Raw genomic sequence first — 19,898 nt, forward strand, 5'->3', positions numbered from 1 at the left:
GGCGTTCCACAGGGCGGGCGCCACTACCGAGAAGGCCCTCTGCCTGGTTCCCTGTAGCCTCACTTCTCGCAAGGAGGGAACTGCCAGAAGGCCCTTGGAGCTGGACCTCAGAGTCTGGGCTGAACGATGGGGGTGGAGACGCTCCTTCAGGTATACAGTGGTACCTCAGGTTACATACGCTTCAGGTTACATACGCTTCAGGTTACAAACTCTGCTAACCCAGAAATAGTACCTCTGGTTAAGAACTTTGCTTCAGAATGAGAACAGAAATCGTGCTCCGGTGGCGCAGCAGCCGCAGGAGGCCCCATTAGCTAAAGTGATGCTTCAGGTTAAGAACAGACATCCAGAACGAATTAAATACTTACTCCGAGGTACCACTGTACTGGGCCAAGGCCGTTTAGGGCTTTCAAGGTCAGCACCAACACTTTGAATTGTGCTTGGAAACACACTGGGAAATGTACCATCTAGAGGCATCATCAGAGTTCAAGGATACATACCAGCGAGACATAAACACTCCAGGATGGTGCAAAGGTGAGGGGGGAGGCCTGGGGAGAATTCCAGGAGCCACACAGAGAGACCTGGAGGGGCACATTTATCCGCCAGTGGGGTCCGAAGAGGTGCCACTCCTTAAGTCCTCTGTGGACTCAGGAGAGGATTCCAAATTGGACTCAGCTGCAGTCCACGACGGCCTGAACGGAAACTCAAATCTTCACCTCCAAACAGCCACTGGTGGAGAAAGGGGAGTGTGGAGGGTGCAGACCACCCCAGGACACGTGCCACTCCCTCACAGGTGGCGTACCACGCCCCTGGGATGCAAGTCATGCCCCCAGGATGCGCGTCACGCCCCAGGGGTGCCAACCACACCCCCAGGGGTGCCAACCACACCCCCACCTGCTCTCCGCCCTTGGTGGCGGAGCATGCAGCTTTGCCACTGCAAACAGCATCCAGACAGATGCTGCTGCAGTTGAAATAGAAACCTCAACTTGACCGGTGCTGATGCTGCAACCCCCCCTCCCTTAATAATTCCATCAGGACTATTGAGTCGTGTCCTTTCTCTGATGCAAGAGATCGCTGAGTGTTGACCCCCACCTCCCCATCCCATTCAGAAGTCACTATTAAACCTGATTGATTTTAGGGGCCTTGGATTTTCTTCTGGTTGAGGGCTTAAAATAATTTAGTCAATTGCGGGGTAGGGGGTGGGGTGGTCTGGCATGAAGATCCAGGGGGGTTGTGCTTCTTAAAAACAATATTTAAAATACCTTAAAACACATTTAGAACCAGCAAATAAAACACTATTGTTGTTATTATTTATTAAGTTTGTTAGTTGCTTTGTCTTGCCCAGGACAACACCTGCTCCTTAGTTTCCAGTGGGCTGTCTGAACTCTTCCCCTAGCATAGAAAAAAAACCTCACACATTAGGTAAGGTAAAAATGGTTTACTTACAAACTCTCCAAAGGTTAGATTCATGTGCTTTTTCATACAGCGTTCAGAAAAAAATTCCCAGGCAGTGAAACTTCGCTTAGTTACAAAGTGGTGAAAGTTCCTAAGTTATTACTTTAAGAACTCAAGAGTGGTTTGTGAGAGCCATGTGGTCTGAGCTAGAGCAACCAGCTCAAAACCCCTTTGCCCAATGAACTTCTCAGGTAGACTGGAGGCTTGATTGCCTTAGCAAGTTGCCTTGCTAAGCCTGGCAGGACAGCTTACTCTGTGGTATTAACCCCTTCATGCATAGACAGAAGCATGTTGGTTATATGAGGCTGGTTATCCCACACACTGAATGTCCAAGAGTTCTAGGGTTAAAGGTAAAGGGTAAAGGGACCCCTGACCACTAGGTCCAGTCATGACCGACTCTGGGGTTGCGGTGCTCATCTCGCTTTATTGGCCAAGGGAGCCGGTGTACAGCTTCCGGGTCATGTGGCCAGCATGACTAAGCCGGTTCTGGCGACCCAGAGCAGCGCACGGATACGCCGTTTACCTTCCCGCCGGAGCGGTACCTATTTATCTACTTGCACTGGTGTGCTTTCGAACTGCTAGGTTGGCAGGAGCAGGGACCGAGCAATGGGAGCTCACCCCGTCGCGGGGATTCAAACCACTTCTGATCAGCATGTCCTAGGCTCTGTGGTTTAACCCACAGCGCCACCTGTGTCCATAAAAACTTTTCTATATCCACTTTCTCTATGCCAGGCATCATTTATAAACTTCTTTCACATTGCTCGCCTTTTCTCTAAATGAAAAGGTCCCAAACAGTGTGGATGCTCTGCCACTTACCTGTGGGAAAGCAAAGGGAGAAAACAACAATTTGGGAGCCTTCATTGAAGGGGGGGAGAATCAAAACTAATATATTATGTAAATCCATGGAAGGAAAGGAGATGGGGGGGAGCAGGGGGGACCCTGACATCTGGAGATTTCTTTCATTACAACGAAGCAATCTGCGCAAGGCCAAATCCTTCAACTTGCTTCCAAAACCCGGCTTAGCTTTCCATTCTCATAAAACTGGAGATGGGCCATTTGCTTGATGGGTAATTCAGCGAGGAGCAGAACAAAGCTCCTTTTGCCAACCCACAAAAATTCCAAACATGTTTGGGTTTCTCTCCCCTCCCACCCTTTTTTTCCGAGGGGAGGTTCAAAATGAAATTTCCCCTCTTCTTTTTCAATCAAGAAAGACAAAAGCCTTTGCTGAATGTAGCAAACCTGTTTTCTCGCGCTACGAAACGCTGGATTTCCCCCTCCGATCATCATACGCCAGCCAATGCCACGCTTTCCGCAGTCTACTCCATCCTCCAGACAGCAAATGTTTTGCCACACAAGCTGACCTCGGCATGGATGATCAGGCTCTGTAATAAAGATGCACCGTGCAGTCAGGAGGACGTCACAGCTATGGAGCAAATGTACTCAGGCGCAGCATGGACAAGGCAGAGGTAGAAGCCACAGAGATAAATGTATTATTAAAGGAAAAGCCATCTCTGCCTCTTACAAGATGAACACATTTCTTCCTTGCTTCCTTTCTTTTTAAGTTTTTTCTTTTTTTTTACTATCTTCTTCTTTGGCGACCACTTGTAGCCAAGTAAGATTGTTATCCCAGCTATCCCAGCCTGGTTAGCCCCCTAAAAACTCTGATAACCCATAACTGAATACAATATACTCCCATAAAGACTACCTTAAGGTAAAGGTACCCCTGCCCGTACGGGCCAGTCTTGACAGACTCTAGGGTTGTGCGCCCATCTCACTCAAGAGGCCGGGGGCCAGCGCTGTCCGGAGACACTTCCGGGTCACGTGGCCAGCGTGACAAAGCTGCATCTGGCGAGCCAGCGCAGCACACGGAAACACCGTTTACCTTCCCGCTAGCAAGCGGTCCCTATTTATCTACTTGCACCTGGGGGTGATTTCGAACTGCTAGGTTGGCAGGCGCTGGGACCGAGCAACGGGAGCGCACCCCGCCGCGGGGATTCGAACCGCCGACCTTTCGATCGGCAAGCCCTAGGCGCTGAGGCTTTTACCCACAGCACCACCCGTGTCCCAAAGACTACCTTACACTGCGTTTAAAACTAAAATCGCATAGAAACTGTTTCTCAGGTGGCTAGTCCTAGTCTTTATAACTTTGTACCTTCTTCCAGAAGGCAGAAGCTGAAAGAGATCATTTCCGGGGTGCACACTATCCTGCGCTATCTCTGCAGCTTTCTTATGGCACCTGGAAGCATAGATTTGATCCAAGGTGGGAAGAGTGCACCCAATTATTCTCTCCGCATTCTTTACAGCCCTGGACAGCATTGTTTTTTCCCTGACCGTGCAGAGAGTTATAGTTACAGTAATAATAATAATAATAATAACAACAACAACAACAACAACAACAACAACAACAACAACCATGATTTCTATGCTCTGCCTCTGTGCTGGAAACCACAGGAGGGCGGATTGATGCTCTTGTGCTTGAATCCTGCCTGTGGGTTTCCAATAATGGGCCCCTGGTTGGCCACTGTGAGAACAGGATGCTGGACTTGATGGGCCATTGACCTGATCCCGCAGGCTCTTCTTATGTTCTTGAATGCAAATAAAATCACCAATAACATATTGCAATCTAATCTCTGCCCACACTATTAACTTGACCATAATATGTTTCCAACTGGTTTTAACATTGTATTTCTAAATACAGTGGTACCTTGGTTTAAGAACAGCTTAGTGTCAAAACAGAAGAGTAAAAACTTCATCAGCCAAATGACTGGTGAAATAAACTCATTGCTTGATTCTGAACCCTATTTTCATGGGGAGGAACTGGTAGGGCACCCCGGTTGACCACTTTTACAAGTAAGAGTACCGTGCTTAAGCTAACTTACTTCACACGGGTGTTGTGAAGATGAAATGAGTTATGGGTAGGAGAGAACAATATGGACTTTCCTGATCCACTTAGAGAAAGCTGAGATGTAGACACCCAATAAATTTCACTAAATATAACCAGATCACTTTTTATTCTTGAGAATTTTCACAGAATTATAGAATTGTAGAGTTGGAATGATCCATGAGGGTCATTTCCCCCAAATGCTTGCAATGCAAGAATCTCAGCTAAAGCATCCCTGGCAGATGGCCATTCCAACCTCTGCTTAAAACTTCCAAGGAAGAAAGAAGAGTTTGGATTTGATATCCCGCTTTATCACTACCCTAAGGAGCCTCAAAGCGGCTAACATTCTCCTTTCCCTTCCTCCCCCACAACAAACACTCTGTGAGGTGAGTGGGGCTGAGAGACTTCAAAGAAGTGTGACTGGCCCAAGGTCACCCAGCAGCTGCATGTGGAGGAGCGGAGACGCAAACCCGGTTCCCCAGATTATGAGTCTACCACTCTTAACCACTAGACCACACTGGAGAAGAGGAGATTGAGAGCAGACATGAGAGCCATCTAAATATCTCAAGGTCTGTCACATGGAAGAGGGAGCAAGTCTACCGCTCTTAACCACTACACCACACTGGCTCTCAGGAGAGTCCACCACCTCCCAAAGGAGTCCGTTCCACTGTCAAACAGCTCTTACTGTCAGAACGTTTTCCCTGATGTTTAGTCGGAATCTCCTTTCTTGTAACTTGAAGCCATTGGTTCAAGGCCTAGCCTCCGGAGCAGCAGAAAACAAACTTCCGTATGACAGCCCTTGAGATATTTGAAGATAGCTGCCATATGTGCTCCCAGTCTCCTCTTTACCAAGCTAAACATACCCAACTCCCTTGACAATTCCTCATAAGGCTTGGTTATTTCTAGGGTGAGTAAATGCTTTTTAAAAGTTTGCTTTTAAAAAAGCAAAAACTTTGATCCTAATTCTTACTCTTCCTTCCTTGGAAATATGTAACAAAAGTTTGGTGGGCAGAGATCCTTTGTTTTATCATCCTCTCATTATTAGGAAGGACAAAATGACTCTGAGGATCAAATGATGGCATGCACTCTCATTTCCACAATGAAAAGAAGCCCTTGTTATCTTCTGCTTGATCAGAGAGCGTCATGTGGGGAACAGAGGGGGTGTCAATCCCTATCCTGGAGAAGAAATGGCTTCAGCTGATTCCCACGCAGAGACATTTCAAAGACTTAAGACTTGAGCCTTAACTGATGTCTTATGTCAGTCCTGAACCTCTGACATTCTCTCAAAAGCTGCTTTGTAAGAGATACAGCCCAGAGATGAAAGCTTAGAAGAAATTATCGCACAGAATTTGGAAGCACCATAATGACGAGAGGGGAGAAGTGGGGGGGTGGTTGGAGAGGCCTTTGAGGGTGCCCCCTCCGTTGAAGGTTGTGTGATCGCTGGGACATAGCCAAAGAGTGCTCAACCTTGACTAAGAAATTGGATGCACTCTGTGCTGGGCCCGGGGGTAACCCGTGAAACGTGGTCCAGGACCGGTCCAGAATCCGAAGGTTCTGCTGAGAGTCAGTCCAACAGGGCCAAGGCAGGACAAGAGGCAGGAAACCAGGCAAGGTCAGGCACAGGATCTGGCAAACAGCAACGTTGCTCCCGCAACCTGGGGCAGGGTCCAGCAGCCTTTTATCTCTGTTGGGGTAACAGCCGGTCCTGATCCCCCAGTGACTCACCTCTCTGTCTCACCCGAAGGCGAGCACTCCTCCTGCGAGTACTCAGGTCTCTCCTTCTCTCAGACCTCAGTCTCTGCAGCTCAGGAGACGTCGGTGGGTTACTAGACCCAGGGGCCGCCTCAGCCTCCCCTGACCCAACCGGTAGTGGAGCAGCTGTAAGTGATGGCCCAGCTGGAGGCAACGAGGTCATCCCCGCATCTGGAGCCAGGGCAGGCTCAGGCCCCTGACCCGGCCCAGCTGGTGCTTGTTGCAGGGGAACCTGGTTCAGATGATGCCTGAGGCAAAGGATCCGGTGCAGACTGAGACTCCTCTGGTTCCGAGTCCGAGCCCGAGTCCCAGGCCATCACACTCTGGCCTGATCCAGCAGGCTCTTCTTTGGTTGCATGAGGGAGACTGGTCCGCATGACAATACATGAGCTAGTGCTCCCATAGGAGTGAATGGCTACCAGTCCTGGATAATGGGAGGGCATGCGTGCTTGGGACTGACAGTCTGAGAATACAGAGGATCAAAAGAGTGACTGTCATCGTTGCCTTCTGCAAGAAGTGACATCAGTCATGAAGAGAAATGAAGCCTGTGGCCACAGTGGTTTGTGTCATCAGTGTGATCACAAATCAAGATTTCACACAGATCCAAGAAGCTTGATTTCAGGAGAGTGATTTTGAAGTATTAGGGCTTCTGGGAAGCGAAATGCATTTGTCACACTGAAGGAGAAGAGAGATTAATCTCTCAGGGAAGAAAGAGAAGGCAAAGCCAGGGGAGCATGATCAGCGCCTAGGCAGCCAGTTCTGACAACGCTCAAATTCCGGCTGCATGCACACCATACATTTAAAGCACCCTTCATCCCCATAACGAAACCTGTGAAGCATAGTTTACCCACCACAGTGCTACAGTTCCCAGCACCCTTCACAAAGTACAATCCTCAGGATTCTTGGATGAGAAGAAGAAGAGGAAGAGTTTGGATTTGATATCCCGCCTTTCACTCCCCTTCAGGAGTCTCAAAGTGGCTCACAATCTCCTTTCCCTTCCTCCCCCACAACAAACACTCTGTGAGGTGAGTGGGGCTGAGAGACTTCAGAGAAGTGTGACTGGCCCAAGGTCACCCAGCAGCTGCATGTGGAGGAGCGGAGACGCGAACCCGGTTACCCAGATTACGTGACTACCGCTCTTAACCACTACACCACACTGGCTCTCTGGATGAGGGGCGTGCTTTAAATGTATGTTGGGTTCTAGACTTTCTTCACTGGTGGTGGACTGTTACACAGCTAGGAATGGGTTCTTAACCCACAGAGTTGTGGGTTAGAAGGCAGCTGGGAAGTCCTCTAGCCCCAAACTCTTTCTCAATGCATGGATCTGGCCAACCACAGCACCCTTATCTAGCCTGGGGCAGCCAACCTCCTCCCAAGCGAGTGTGTTCCACTCTTCCTCTCCCCATTAGGATGTTCCTCCTAATGCATCCAGGGTGTGGGTGGTGCTGTGGTCTAAACCACTTAGCCTCTTGGGCTTGCTGATCAGAAGGTCGCCGGTTCGAATCCCCGCGACGGGGTGAGCTCCCGTTGCTCAATCCCTGCTCCTGCCAACCTAGCAGTTCAAGAGCACGTCAAGTGCAAGTAGATAAATAGGTACCGCTCCAGCGGGAAGGTAAACGGCGTTTCCGTGCGCTGCTCTGGTTTGCCAGAAGCGGCTTAGTTATGCTGGCCACATGACCCGGAAGCTGTACGCCAGCTCTCTCGGCCAATAAAGCGAGATGAGCGCTGCAACACCAGAGTCGGCAACGACTGGACCTAATGATCAGGGGTACCTTTACCTTTACCCTAATGCATAACCAATCACTGAAGCCATTTCTGGAAATGCAGCTGGGGACACTATCTATCCTAAGAACTTCTTGTGGGACAATGAAACAGAAGTGGGCATCTTCCGTGGTTGCAATGTGCTTGGTGATTGTATATTACAATTTACAGTTTGTCTCCATTGTCTCTTTGGCGACCCCTCATAGCCGAGTAAGATTGTCTTCCATGAACACAGTCTTAACAGTGAGTCCATAAGCGACTGCGGAGGCCAATTCTGGAGCCACATGTCCTTCCACAGTGGGGACACTGGTTTCTGGGTGGGAGTTGATCATTATGAGGGTTTGCCAAGCATTCCTTCCTCTTAGCACAGGGGTCAGCAAACTGTTTCAGCAGGGGGCCGGTCCACTGTCCCTCAGACCTTTTGGGGGGCTGGACTATATTTTTTGGGGGGAAATGAACAAATTCCTATGCCCTACAAATAACCCTGAGATGCATTTGAAATAAAAGCACACATTATACTCATGTAAAAACACACTGATTCCCGGACCGTCTGCGGGCCGGATTCAGAAGGCCATTTGGCCAGACCCGTCCCTGGGCCTTAGTTTGCCTACCCATGCTCTTAGCATGTTTCTCCCTTGCGTCCTGAGTTCGAGTTTCTTCAAAGCCCATGTCACCTTTGGTAAAGGCTGTTCTCCAATTAGAGCACTCACAGGCCAGTGTTTCCTAGTTATCAGTGATTATAATACATTTTTTTATATTTTTCTTTGAGAGCACCTTTAAACCTCTTTTGTTGTCCACCAGCATTTTGCTTTCCATTCCTAAACTGGGAATAGAGTAGTTGCTTTGGAAGACAATCATCAGGCATCTGCACAACATGACCAGTTCAATGAAGTTGATGTTGAAGAATCATTGCTTCGACACTGGTGATCTTTGTTTCTTCCAGTACCCTGATATGAGTTCGCATTGTACTACCAACCTTACTGTATGCTTGTGAAACATGGACCTCCTTCAACCATTCCTCATAAGGCTTAGTTTCCAGACCCTTGATCATCTTGGCTGCCCTCCTTTGCACACCTCCCAGCTTGCCAACATCCTTCTTAAATTGTGGTGCCTGGAAATGGACACAGGACTCCAGGCGTGGTCTGACCAAGGCAGAATAGAGTGATACTATTACTTCTGTTGATGCAGCCTAGAATAGCATTAGGTTTTTTCACTACCGCATCACACTATTGACTCATGCTAAGCTTGTGGTCCACTAAGTCCCCCAGATCCTTTTCACACGTACTGCTAATGTGAGCTAGGTGTCTCTCATCTTATATCTGTGCAACTGGTTCTTTCTACCAAGCGCAGAACCTTACATTTGTCCCTATTGGGCTCAACTGGACTTGGAAGCCAACTCCTAGGGGCTGTGGGGGATTTGGCCCCCCAATAAACTATTTGAGAGAGATGTCCCCCCAAAAGTCGATGGGCATTGCCATTCAAATGGTGTGTGCATTGCATCATGTGATCGATTATGCAGGGGAGAGCTTACCTGGGGCCCCCAATATTTTATTCAAGTTAGCACCCTTGCAGCCGGACTTCCAAGTTAGCCTGCTTATGCCCAGCCTGCACTGTGGCTGCCATAGAACTCTTTCACTCCGTTCTCCTCCGCACAGCGTTTCGGCTCTCTCCTCCCGTATGGTGGATCCAAGGAGCGTGGCAGTGATCAAACGCCTGATTACGCATATGAATAGCATTTCAAGGAAGTGTGGTGGAATTAAAATTCAGAGAGAGGTGAAGCCTTATTGCAGATCTCGCATTCATATTCAAACTATGCTAATTCCTCCACTGTTTTGGGGAGGCTGGATTCATTCAGGAAGGCACTTGAGAACAAAAGAGCAGAGAAATACACAAAGCAGAAACATTTGGCGGAAAATAAAAGACAAAACACTGGGTGTTTCTCCTACAGCCTTGCTCCAGTTTTCAAATATTGTCCTCTGATAAGTAGTTATGAAAGATTCACAGATATTAATCAGGAGAGAGTTTCAGCGATGCGTCGGCAAACCGTGGCTGATAGGCAGTGAAAGGAATAAAATTACGGCATTGCTTTTGCTTCTCAGGCTCAGAGGAAAGCAGGTGAAAAAGGCAAAACTAAGATTTCCAGAGGATCCGCACCATCACAGACCAGAGTCCTGTGAATCATGAAAGATGCAGTCTTCAGGCGTCTCTGCTGGCCTGGCCAACTTGGTTCAGGTTTGGGGTGCTTAGCCTAGGACTGGACTGAATTCAGACAGAAGGTTTTGAGATTGTGCAAGGAGGAAGGGAAATCTCTCTGCATAAGTCAGATTCCCCAACATGCAACATTGGGCGCAACCCAGAGCTTTCTGCACTCCACATGTCCTGTCCTGACCCCCCCTCACCCAACTCTATCCTGCTGCCTCCCATGCAGTTGGGGTGCTAACCTGTCCCCACTGCTGATGTCAGATTCAGCTCTGCCAGCCTGGCTGGTTTCTGCAGGTGGAATGCCTCTGTATGTGGAATGCCTTTCGCCTCGGGCAGCAAAATGTCTTGTACCACCAGCCCAGGGAGGTCGGGTCAATTGCTGCAATTCCGCTCCTTGCATTCAGTGAAGATGGTTCTTGGAATCGAGAGAGGGGCTCAGACCTCTATTACATTGTTTACGAGCCCATGCGGACTCCTAGTTATGAGCTAATATGGAACAGAAGGCGCCAGGGAGGAGGTGGAATCCCAATGAGAATTATAATGATCATTATGCATTTTATGTTTGCGTTACCAAATAAAAATCAGTTTAAGTATGAAAACACACCAAGAAGTTCTTCTGATCTCATGCAGCAAGCAGTTCTTGGGGAGATACGGACTCTCTCTCTCTCTCTCTCTCTCTCTCTCTCTCTCTCTCTCTCTCGTCAGCAGAGAACTGGAAATTGCTTTTTCTTTAACTGAATGGCCACTTTGGGAACAATAACTGCCAGAGCCTCAAATGGAAAAAGCTGATACAAGTTCTTTAAACTAGTTAGTGCCAAAATAGCTCCGACTTTTTCCAGAGTTCACAGAGGAGGAGGAGGCGAGGAGAAAGGGGGTCGCCTGCGTCTCTCGGGAGTTTTGAACTTGATGTTCTCCAGGTGCACTTTAGTATTATTTGTTTACAGTTATATTCCGCTTTTCAGGCAGACCTCACAAGGCAGTAAGATTATAATAAGCAAGCCTCCATTTTGTAAAAAAAAAATACTGGTTGCTGGGAATCACAAATAAGGAGGGAAGTGATGTCACCCTCAAGTCCTCAAGTCTGGACTCACAGCTGTCCATGGAGGCGCAAGTCAATTCTGCGTCCAGGGCAGCTGTCTACCAGCTCCATCTGCTACGCAGGCTGAGACCCTACCTGCCCGCAGACTGTCTCGCCAGAATGGTGCATGCTCTGGTTATCTCCCGCTTGGACTACTGCAATGCGCTCTATGTGGGGCTGCCTTTGAAGGTGACCCGGAAACTGCAACTAATCCAGAATGCAGCAGCTAGACTGGTGACTGGGGGCAGCCGCTGAGACCATATAGCACCAGTCCTGAAAGACCTACATTGGCTCCCAGTATGTTTCCAAGCACAATTCAAAGTGTTGGTGCTGACCTTTAAAGCCCTAAACGGCCTTGGCCCAGTATACCTGAAGGAGCGTCTCCTCCTCCATCGTTCTGCCCAGACACTGAGGTCCAGCTCTGAGGGCCTTCTGGTGGTTCCCTCCCTATGAGAAGCCAAGTTACAGGGAACCAGGCAGAGGGCCTTCTCGGTAGTGGCACCCGCTCTGTGGAATGCCCTCCCACCATATGTCAAAGAGAAAAACAACCACCAGCCTTTTAGAAGACATCTGAAGGCAGCCCTGTTTAGGGAAGCTTTTAATGTTTAATAGGTTATTGTATTTTAGTGTTCTGTTGGAAGCTGCCCAGAGTAGCTGGGGAAACCCAGCCAGATGGGCGGGGTATAAATAATTTATTATTATTATTATTATTATTATTATTATTATTATTATTATTACTACTGCTGTTGGGCTCTGCATGAGGGACACCTGGCTGGCCACTGTGAGAACAGATTATTGGACTCGATGGGCCCCTGACATGGTCCAGCAGGCTCATATGTTCTCATAGGAGTTTATGAGGCAGTCTGGGCCAGAGGCTGCTGTTGAAATTCCCCCCCCCCCAACACACACTTTTCTCTTTCTTAAAAAATAATTTTTTATTACTTTTCCAATATTATTCCAATAATAGCCGCATCATAACAATGCCAATTCATATCCAATTAATACAATTATTAATACAGATTAATCAAATACCAAAGTACAGATTTTAGTTAGAGTAGCTAGATTTGATGACCCTAACCCCCTGCATTCCAAAATCTTATTAATTTCACTTACGTTCCAGTTAAAATTATAATCCTTTAACACACATACACACACACACACAGACTTCTCAGACCCCTCAAGTGTCCTGATATAATTGGGGCATCACGAATTGACAGAAGCCACCCTGGCTTCTGTTCACAATCCCAAATGCCACGATTCTGCTGCCCTGCCCTGATCGAGCCAGGGCAAGGGTCCAAAAGATGGGCATCAGGAGACTGGGGGCAGGCCAGGGTGGCCTTCTGCTGGGCCACGCCCAACACTTCCTGGAGCAGGGGTCAGCAAACTTTTTCAGCAGGGGGCCGGTCCACTGTCCCTCAGACCTAGATGTCGGGAAATTCAAGCCCTTCTCATGAGAAACTGGCAGCAATCCCAGGCACCCGGCTTGATTCCCTGTTGACCTCCCTGGCTGCATTCCCCAGCAAGCGCAGGCAAGGTCTCGATCGGCGATTCTTCTCAAACGTGAGAAGAACACACCCCCTCTTCCCCTAGCAGGGGAAAGAGATAGACAGAAACGTATTTACATGCTTTTATTTCTGTCTTTGTAGCGTTACAAAAAACATGACTGGTCTCTCCATACTCCAGCAGTGTTGTGACAAACAATTCCTGTACATCCCGGACAGGAATAAATGGAAGAGTTCATATTTCACTCTGAGCTAATTCCGGTGCTTCGCACTGTGAATTGACTGTCCCTCTTTTTCCCACGGACAGTCCCAACATTCCCATCATGTTTACTTTTCAAGCTAGGACTTTGCAGCAGCATTGCTTCATTATCGTAACACTAGAATCATAGAATCATAGAATCATAGAGTTGGAAGAGACCACAAGGGCCATCGAGTCCAACCCCCTGCCAAGCAGGAAACACCATCAGAGCACTCCTGACATATGGTTGTCAAGCCTCTGCTTAAAGACCTCCAAAGAAGGAGACTCCACCACACTCCTTGGCAGCAAATTCCACTGTCGAACAGCTCTTACTGTCAGGAAGTTCTTCCTAATGTTTAGGTGGAATCTTCTTTCTTGTAGTTTGGATCCATTGCTCCGTGTCCGCTTCTCTGGAGCAGCAGAAAACAACCTTTCTCCCTCTTCTATGTGACATCCTTTTATATATTTGAACATGGCTATCATATCACCCCTTAGCCTCCTCTTCTCCAGGCTAAACATGCCCAGCTCCCTTAGCCGTTCCTCATAAGGCATCGTTTCCAGGCCTTTGACCATTTTGGTTGCCCTCCTCTGGACACGTTCCAGTTTGTCAGTGTCCTTCTTGAACTGTGGTGCCCAGAACTGGACACAGTACTCCAGGTGAGGTCTGACCAGAGCAGAATACAGTGGCACTATTACTTCCCTTGATCTAGATGCTATACTCCTATTGATGCAGCCCAGAATTGCATTGGCTTTTGTGGGGGGCCGGACTATATTTTTGAGGGGGGGGGAATGAATGAATTCCTATGCCCCACAAATAACCCAGAGATGCATTTTAAATCAAAGCACACATTCTACTTGTGTAAAAACAGGCTGATTCCCGGACCGGATTGAGAAGGCGATTGGGCCGGATCTGGCCCCCGGGCCTTCGTTTGCCTACCCACGCCCTGGAGGTTGGAGAAGGGTAGGAGGTGGGGGAGGGAGGGGCAAGGAAAGAGGCAGTGGCAGGGAGGGGGCTAGTGATGAGGTCAGGTTGGGGTCCACTTTGCCTTCCCAAAATGTTTGTGGGTATGATTTCTTTCCCACCCCCAATGAACATCCGTCACAGGCATTCCAGGCAGCTTCTCCAAGCAGAATAAGTTGGCAAATCCGTCCTAGATGGACAGTGATTTAGAGTGGGAAGATTGTCTTTGAAAAGCTCACTGCAGAATGATTATCTCCTTCGTGGCTTACAAAACGCATGCAACGTTCAGATATACTTGCCCGGGTTTTATTTTCCCGTTCTAAGTAACTTCTGCACACCTTTAATCCTGAAAAGGCTTTTTCCCCACCCACCCTTTTTTTTTTCCTTCCCCGAGCCCACGTGGGTGTGCGACTTGTCAAAAGGAAGCTCCCGATTTTATTACCATTTATTACCATTTCAAGGGGAAATATATGAAGCCAATTATGCGTCGTGGATTAATTTCACAAATGGCCCACATTTTTCGCCAGCTAAGCTGGAACGATGCCCTTTGCAAAACAGCCCTTATCTTAGAAATGCCAGAAATAACTGTCAAAGTTTCTGCTGCTCCCCCCCCCCCAAAATATTTTTTTAATGTGTCAGTCAGTACATCCATTGAGGCTGCGGATGTTAGAGGACCACTGAAAGAATCTATATGGAAATATAGATCATGGAAATGCAGGAATCTCAGCTAAAGTATCCCTGACAGGGGTGTCAACTTGAATAAAATATGGGTGGGTGGGTGTCAGCTAAGCCCAGCCCCATATAATCAATCACATGACATGGCACACAAATTTGGTCTCTCTTTTTTTGCTCTTCAGAATATGGCAACCCTATTTTATGTTCTTAGTAGACTGAATTCTTCCTCCTCTTCACTCCTCCTACCTGATGGCCAACAAAGACAGGTGAGTCTTTGACAGGTGACCACACACTTGTTAATCACCTTGTGCTTTGAAGGCAACAGTTCTCTGTGTGTGAGTCACAGCCAGTTTTGGCAGCTGAGAGCTCTCCAGGGTCCTGATGGCCTTCAGTGATAACTTGATAGGGGCCCACTAAGCCCCTTTGAGAGGGACGCGGGTGGCGCTGTGGGTAAAACCTCAGTGCCTAGGACTTCCGATCGCATGGTTGGCGGTTTGAATCCCCGTGGCGGGGTGAGCTCCCATCTTTCGGTCCCAGCTCCTGCCCACCTAGCAGTTCGAAAGCACCCCTAAGTGCAAGTAGATAAATAGGTACCGCTTTATAGCGGGAAGGTAAACGGCGTTTCCGTGTGCTGCGCTGGTGCAGGCTCGCCAGAGCAGCTGGCCACGTGACCCGGAAGCATCTGCGGACAGCGGTGGCTCCCGGCCTCTTAAGTGAGATGAGCGCACAACCCTAGAGTCGGACACGACTGGCCCGTATGGGCAGGGGTACCTTTACTTTGCCTTTAAGCCCCTTTGAAGGGCAACTGACAGTGCCAATCACCTGATTTGTTCTGACAGGGACAGGCTGCATGAAGGACTTCTCCATCAGGACCTCCCCAGTGCAGCCAATTGAGCTTTCAGCACCCATCAGCTGTTGGGTGCTGAGCACCATCCCTTTGAAAGACTCTTCTTCTTTCAAACTGCTTACAAAGGGATATCCAAGTCCATTTTCTAATTGATGAAACGAAAAGGCTTTTAGCAAGTGTCAGCACATGTGTTTTTTATGTGACATGCCAAAAAGTTTTATTTAACAAAAAAATATCATCAGAGATGACACCAAAATAATAATAAAGTTAAGCCTTTTGAGGTCAAGAGCAACAACTGTAGAGCGAGAGGCGGTAAAAAGAGTCCTTTGGGAGACGGCTGCTGCACCCACTAGGAAACGAGGAGCTGGCCTTGCTGCCTGACCCCTCAGCACTGTCCTTGGAGGGAACCTTCTGGTCGTCCTCGCCCATCAGGCAGATGTTGTGTTTTTCCCAGAACTCATTCAGCTCCCGCCCTTTCATCTGCAGCTGCTGGGTCAAGATCTTGTTGATCTGCTCTTTGTTATTTTCCAAGGCCGGGAGAACTTCTTTCACAGTGCGTTCTACCAAGACACCTCCCACCATCCAGTAACATTTCTTAGTAGGGTCCACTTCTCAGAGTGTTTCAATTACCAGCTTGTGCTCATTCACCTCCAGCTCCAGCTCAGCTGCCTTTCAGGCTAGACCTCACTGCTCCTGACGCAGATGGTTAAATCCAGCTACCACCTGCTCCACCGTCATGGCCTTGCCGGCACCCCCAGCTAAAGAAGCAGTGCCAACGCCGCTGGGAGGAGCCGTCGGGCCACTTTTCGTCTTGCCGCTCTCTGCCATCTTGCTTCACCTGGCCAGGCCCTCGAGAGACATCAATAATAATAATAATAATTTATTATTTGTACCCCGCCCATCTGGCTGGGTTTCCCCAGCCACTCTGGGCGGCTTCCACAGAGACCAAAAATACACTAAAATGTCACACATTAAAAACTTCCCTGAACAGGGTTGCCTTAAGATGTCTTCTGAATGTCAGGTAGTTGTTTATTGCTTTGACATCTGATGGGAGGGCGTTCCACAGGGCAGGTGCCACTACCGATAAGGCCCTCTGCCTGGTTCCCTGTAGCTTTGCTTCTCGCAATGAGGGAACCGCCAGAAGGCCCTCGGAGCTGGACCTCAGTGTCCAGGCAGAACGATGGGGGTGGAGATGCTCCTTCAGGCATACAAGACCGAGGCTGTTTAGGGCTTTAAAGGTCAACACCAACACTTTGAATTGTGCTCAGAAACGTACTGGGTCAGCACTTATTTAGCAAGACGGCATGGCAAGCGTGCCTGCCTAACATTAAGCAGTAATCATAATAATAATTTATTATTTATGTTGGAATTCAAGCCTCTATCGGGAGAAGCTGGCAATCCTCCCAGGCACCCGGCTTGAGTTCCGATGACCTCCCTGGCTGCATTCCCCAGCAACTCAGGCTAGGTCTCAATAGGCGATTCCTCCCAGCGTGGGAAGAACACATCCACTCTTTCCTGCTCCCCCGGCAGGGGAAAGAGATAGTCAGAAACGTTTTTACATGGCTTTATTTCTGACTCTTCAGCATAACATAAAACATGTCTGCTCCAGCAAACAAGTGACTAAGACTTCCTGTACAATCACATGAGGAAGGTCTCAAATTACACTTTGTGCAATTTCCGGTGAACTGCCCTGTGAGCTGGCTGGAAGGCTGTTTCCCACAGTCAGCTCCAACATTCCCATCATGTGATGTTTTCAAGCTAGCAGTTTGCAGCTGCATTGCATCCATATCGTAACAATTTATACCCTGCCCATCTGGCTGGGTTTCCCCAGCCACTCTGGGTGGCTTCCAACAAAAGATTTAAAATACATTAAAACAGCGGTCATTAAAAACTTCTCTAAACAGGGCTGCCTTCATATGTCTTCTAAACGTCAGATAGTTGTTTATTTCCTTGACATCTGACAGGAGGGAGTTCCACAGGGTGGGCGCCACCACCGAGAAGGCCCTCTGCCTGGTTCCCTGTAACCTCACTTCTCGCAGGGAGGGAACCGCCAGAAGGCCCTTGGAGCTGGACCTCAGTGTCCAGGCAGAAAGATGGGGGTGGAGACACTCCTTCAGGTATACAGGGCCGAGGTCAATTAGGGGGTTCCAAAGTTCAGGCGGAGCCAAACTAAATAATCGATTCCGCCTCACCATTAGGGAACAAACAGTATGTGACACTTGGAAGAAGAAAAAATCACAAGTTTCGCAGATTGAAGTGGTCAAACGGGCACATTGGGGGCAGGGCAGTTCTTCGCGTCAACTGGTTCCGAGCTGCTATAATTATAAAATGCAGCTCTCCAGTTAAGAGTTTGAAGATGCTCTTTTGTAACAGCTGCATTAAGTTAACCTGCCTGATGCGATCTTTATTAATATGCCTGCTAGCTGTTTTTATGGGGTAGTCTACTGTCAGCCAAGCCTGTTAAATGTCATGGCTTTTGTTAAACCCCTATTGAAATGCAGATAAGCACAATGCCACGTTATAAGACTGGAGAAATGCTAAGAGAGAGAGAGAGAGAAATGTGTTTTCTTATTTGCAAGCCGTATAAAACATCATCTGCTTAGTCTTACTTTGGGGTGGGGGAACTTGCAGAAAGCTGGCAAAATGAATGCTGTTTTTTATTGTTTTTTTAAAAAAAACTAAAGAGTGTTTTTATAGCACCTCCTGTTAATCTTCTGAAACTGTCTGGAGACTATTAAAAATGTGTGCCGGTTAGAAAAGAGACTTTCTAGTATGTGCGATAAAAGTCTATTATGTGGGATTTGCAAACATTGCTCTGTGGGAATTTAATATATCAGAGGAACATTCCACGCTCATGAACAGTGGGGGAAATATCAATCAAATGAGCATTCTGGGAAAGAAATGGGAGGGGGACATTCAGATGGTCAATACAAGTTGGGCACCCCAGACTGATGGACACCTGGAAGATACACCCCACAGCAAGGCCTCTGGTCATGATGCTTCAACTTTGGGAGAAATATAGGGAGCACATTATTATTGGATGGGAGGGAGAGAGGGAGGTCTGCACAGAGATGTCCTTCTCTCCCTGGACTGCCCAACCCCATCAACCTCTGAGTCTTCCATTGATGCATTTGGAGGAGTCTTTGCCAACAAAGGATGCATTTAGACATGGGAGATATTGCATTAGTTGTCCTGATTATAATGCTAGTAGTTTTGTCCCATATTACGGTGTTTCTGTCACGCTGCAGTACCTGTTGTGCTATGGAACAATGGCTTTTTCACTGATATGCTGGCATGTCATGCTAAGTTTTATTCATGCCAGTGGGTGTGGCGTGGCACAATAGCTCTGTCGGTAGGGCATGAGACTCTTAATCTAAGGGCCATGGGTTCAAGCCCCATGTCGGAAAAAGGTTCCTGCACTGCTGGGGGTTAGACTAGATTACCCCCGTTGCATGGGCATAGCCAGGACTTTTGTTGGAGGGCAGAAATGACATGATTGGTCAGTTAAATATTTCTATTGTTTCACTTCAGGGGTCAGCAAACTTACCACGCCTCGGGCCGGTGTCTCATGTAGGACTTGCGATCGACCAAGCGACTCTTCCGGTCGAGTCCTCCAACGACCTGAACGTTTGACGAGGCTCCAAGCACGTTCCCCCATTCTGCAGAGTATCCAGCACGCAGGGAAGGGGCCGAGATAGTATGAGCTACATTGCAAAGAGATTTATTCCTTTTTTTTTTTATAAAATTTTTATTGGTTTTTCAACATATAATATAAAACAATACAAAAGACAAACACAAACAAACAAACATATGAACATGTATAATTTCATAAGTTTTTCATGTACCCAATTTCAGCGACTTCCCCATGCCTCCCTTTTCTGCATCCCTGTTTTGAACTTTTTTTTCAGCAACCCCTGGTCCCAATTACTTATTTAGTTCCTTTCTGTAACCTCTTTCTTTCCTATCCAATCATTTATCGCTGCAAATCTGTTATGCTTTACCCATGACATTTTAACACTCAATAATTTTACAAAAATTTTTAAAATAAAGTTTAAATTTCTTCCAATCTTCTTCCGCCGTCTCTTTCCCTTGGTCACGGATTCTGCTTGTCATCTCTGCTAATCCCATATACTCGATCACCTTCGTCTGCCACTCTTCCAGTGTGGGTAGTTCTTGTGTCTTCCAATACTTTGCTAGTAGAACTCTCGCTGCTGTTGTAGCATACATAAAGAACATCCTATCTTTCTTTGACACCAATTGGCCTACCATGCCCAGGAGAAAAGCCTCTGGTTTTTTGTGAAAGGTACACTTAAGCACCTTCTTAATTTCATTATATATCATTTCCCAGAAGACCTTAATCCTTGGGCACGTCCACCAAAGGTGATAGAAAGTGCCTTCAGTTTCATTACATTTCCAACATTTGTTATTGGGCAAATGGTAAATTTTTGCAAGCTTGACTGGGGTCATGTACCACCTATAAATCATTTTCATAATATTCTCTCTTAAGGCATTACATGCCGTAAATTTTATACCGGTGGTCCATAACTGT

At 47.7% G+C, this 19,898-nt stretch overlaps 1 pseudogene; it reads right to left on the minus strand.

The window, feature by feature from the left end:
* Positions 1–15,631: 15,631 nt before the first annotated feature.
* Positions 15,632–16,204, minus strand: LOC128402070 (prefoldin subunit 2-like; annotated as a pseudogene).
* Positions 16,205–19,898: the final 3,694 nt, after the last annotated feature.

Source organism: Podarcis raffonei, chromosome 1, assembly GCF_027172205.1.
Source record: "Podarcis raffonei isolate rPodRaf1 chromosome 1, rPodRaf1.pri, whole genome shotgun sequence".
In the NCBI taxonomy this organism is placed as follows: domain Eukaryota; kingdom Metazoa; phylum Chordata; class Lepidosauria; order Squamata; family Lacertidae; genus Podarcis; species Podarcis raffonei.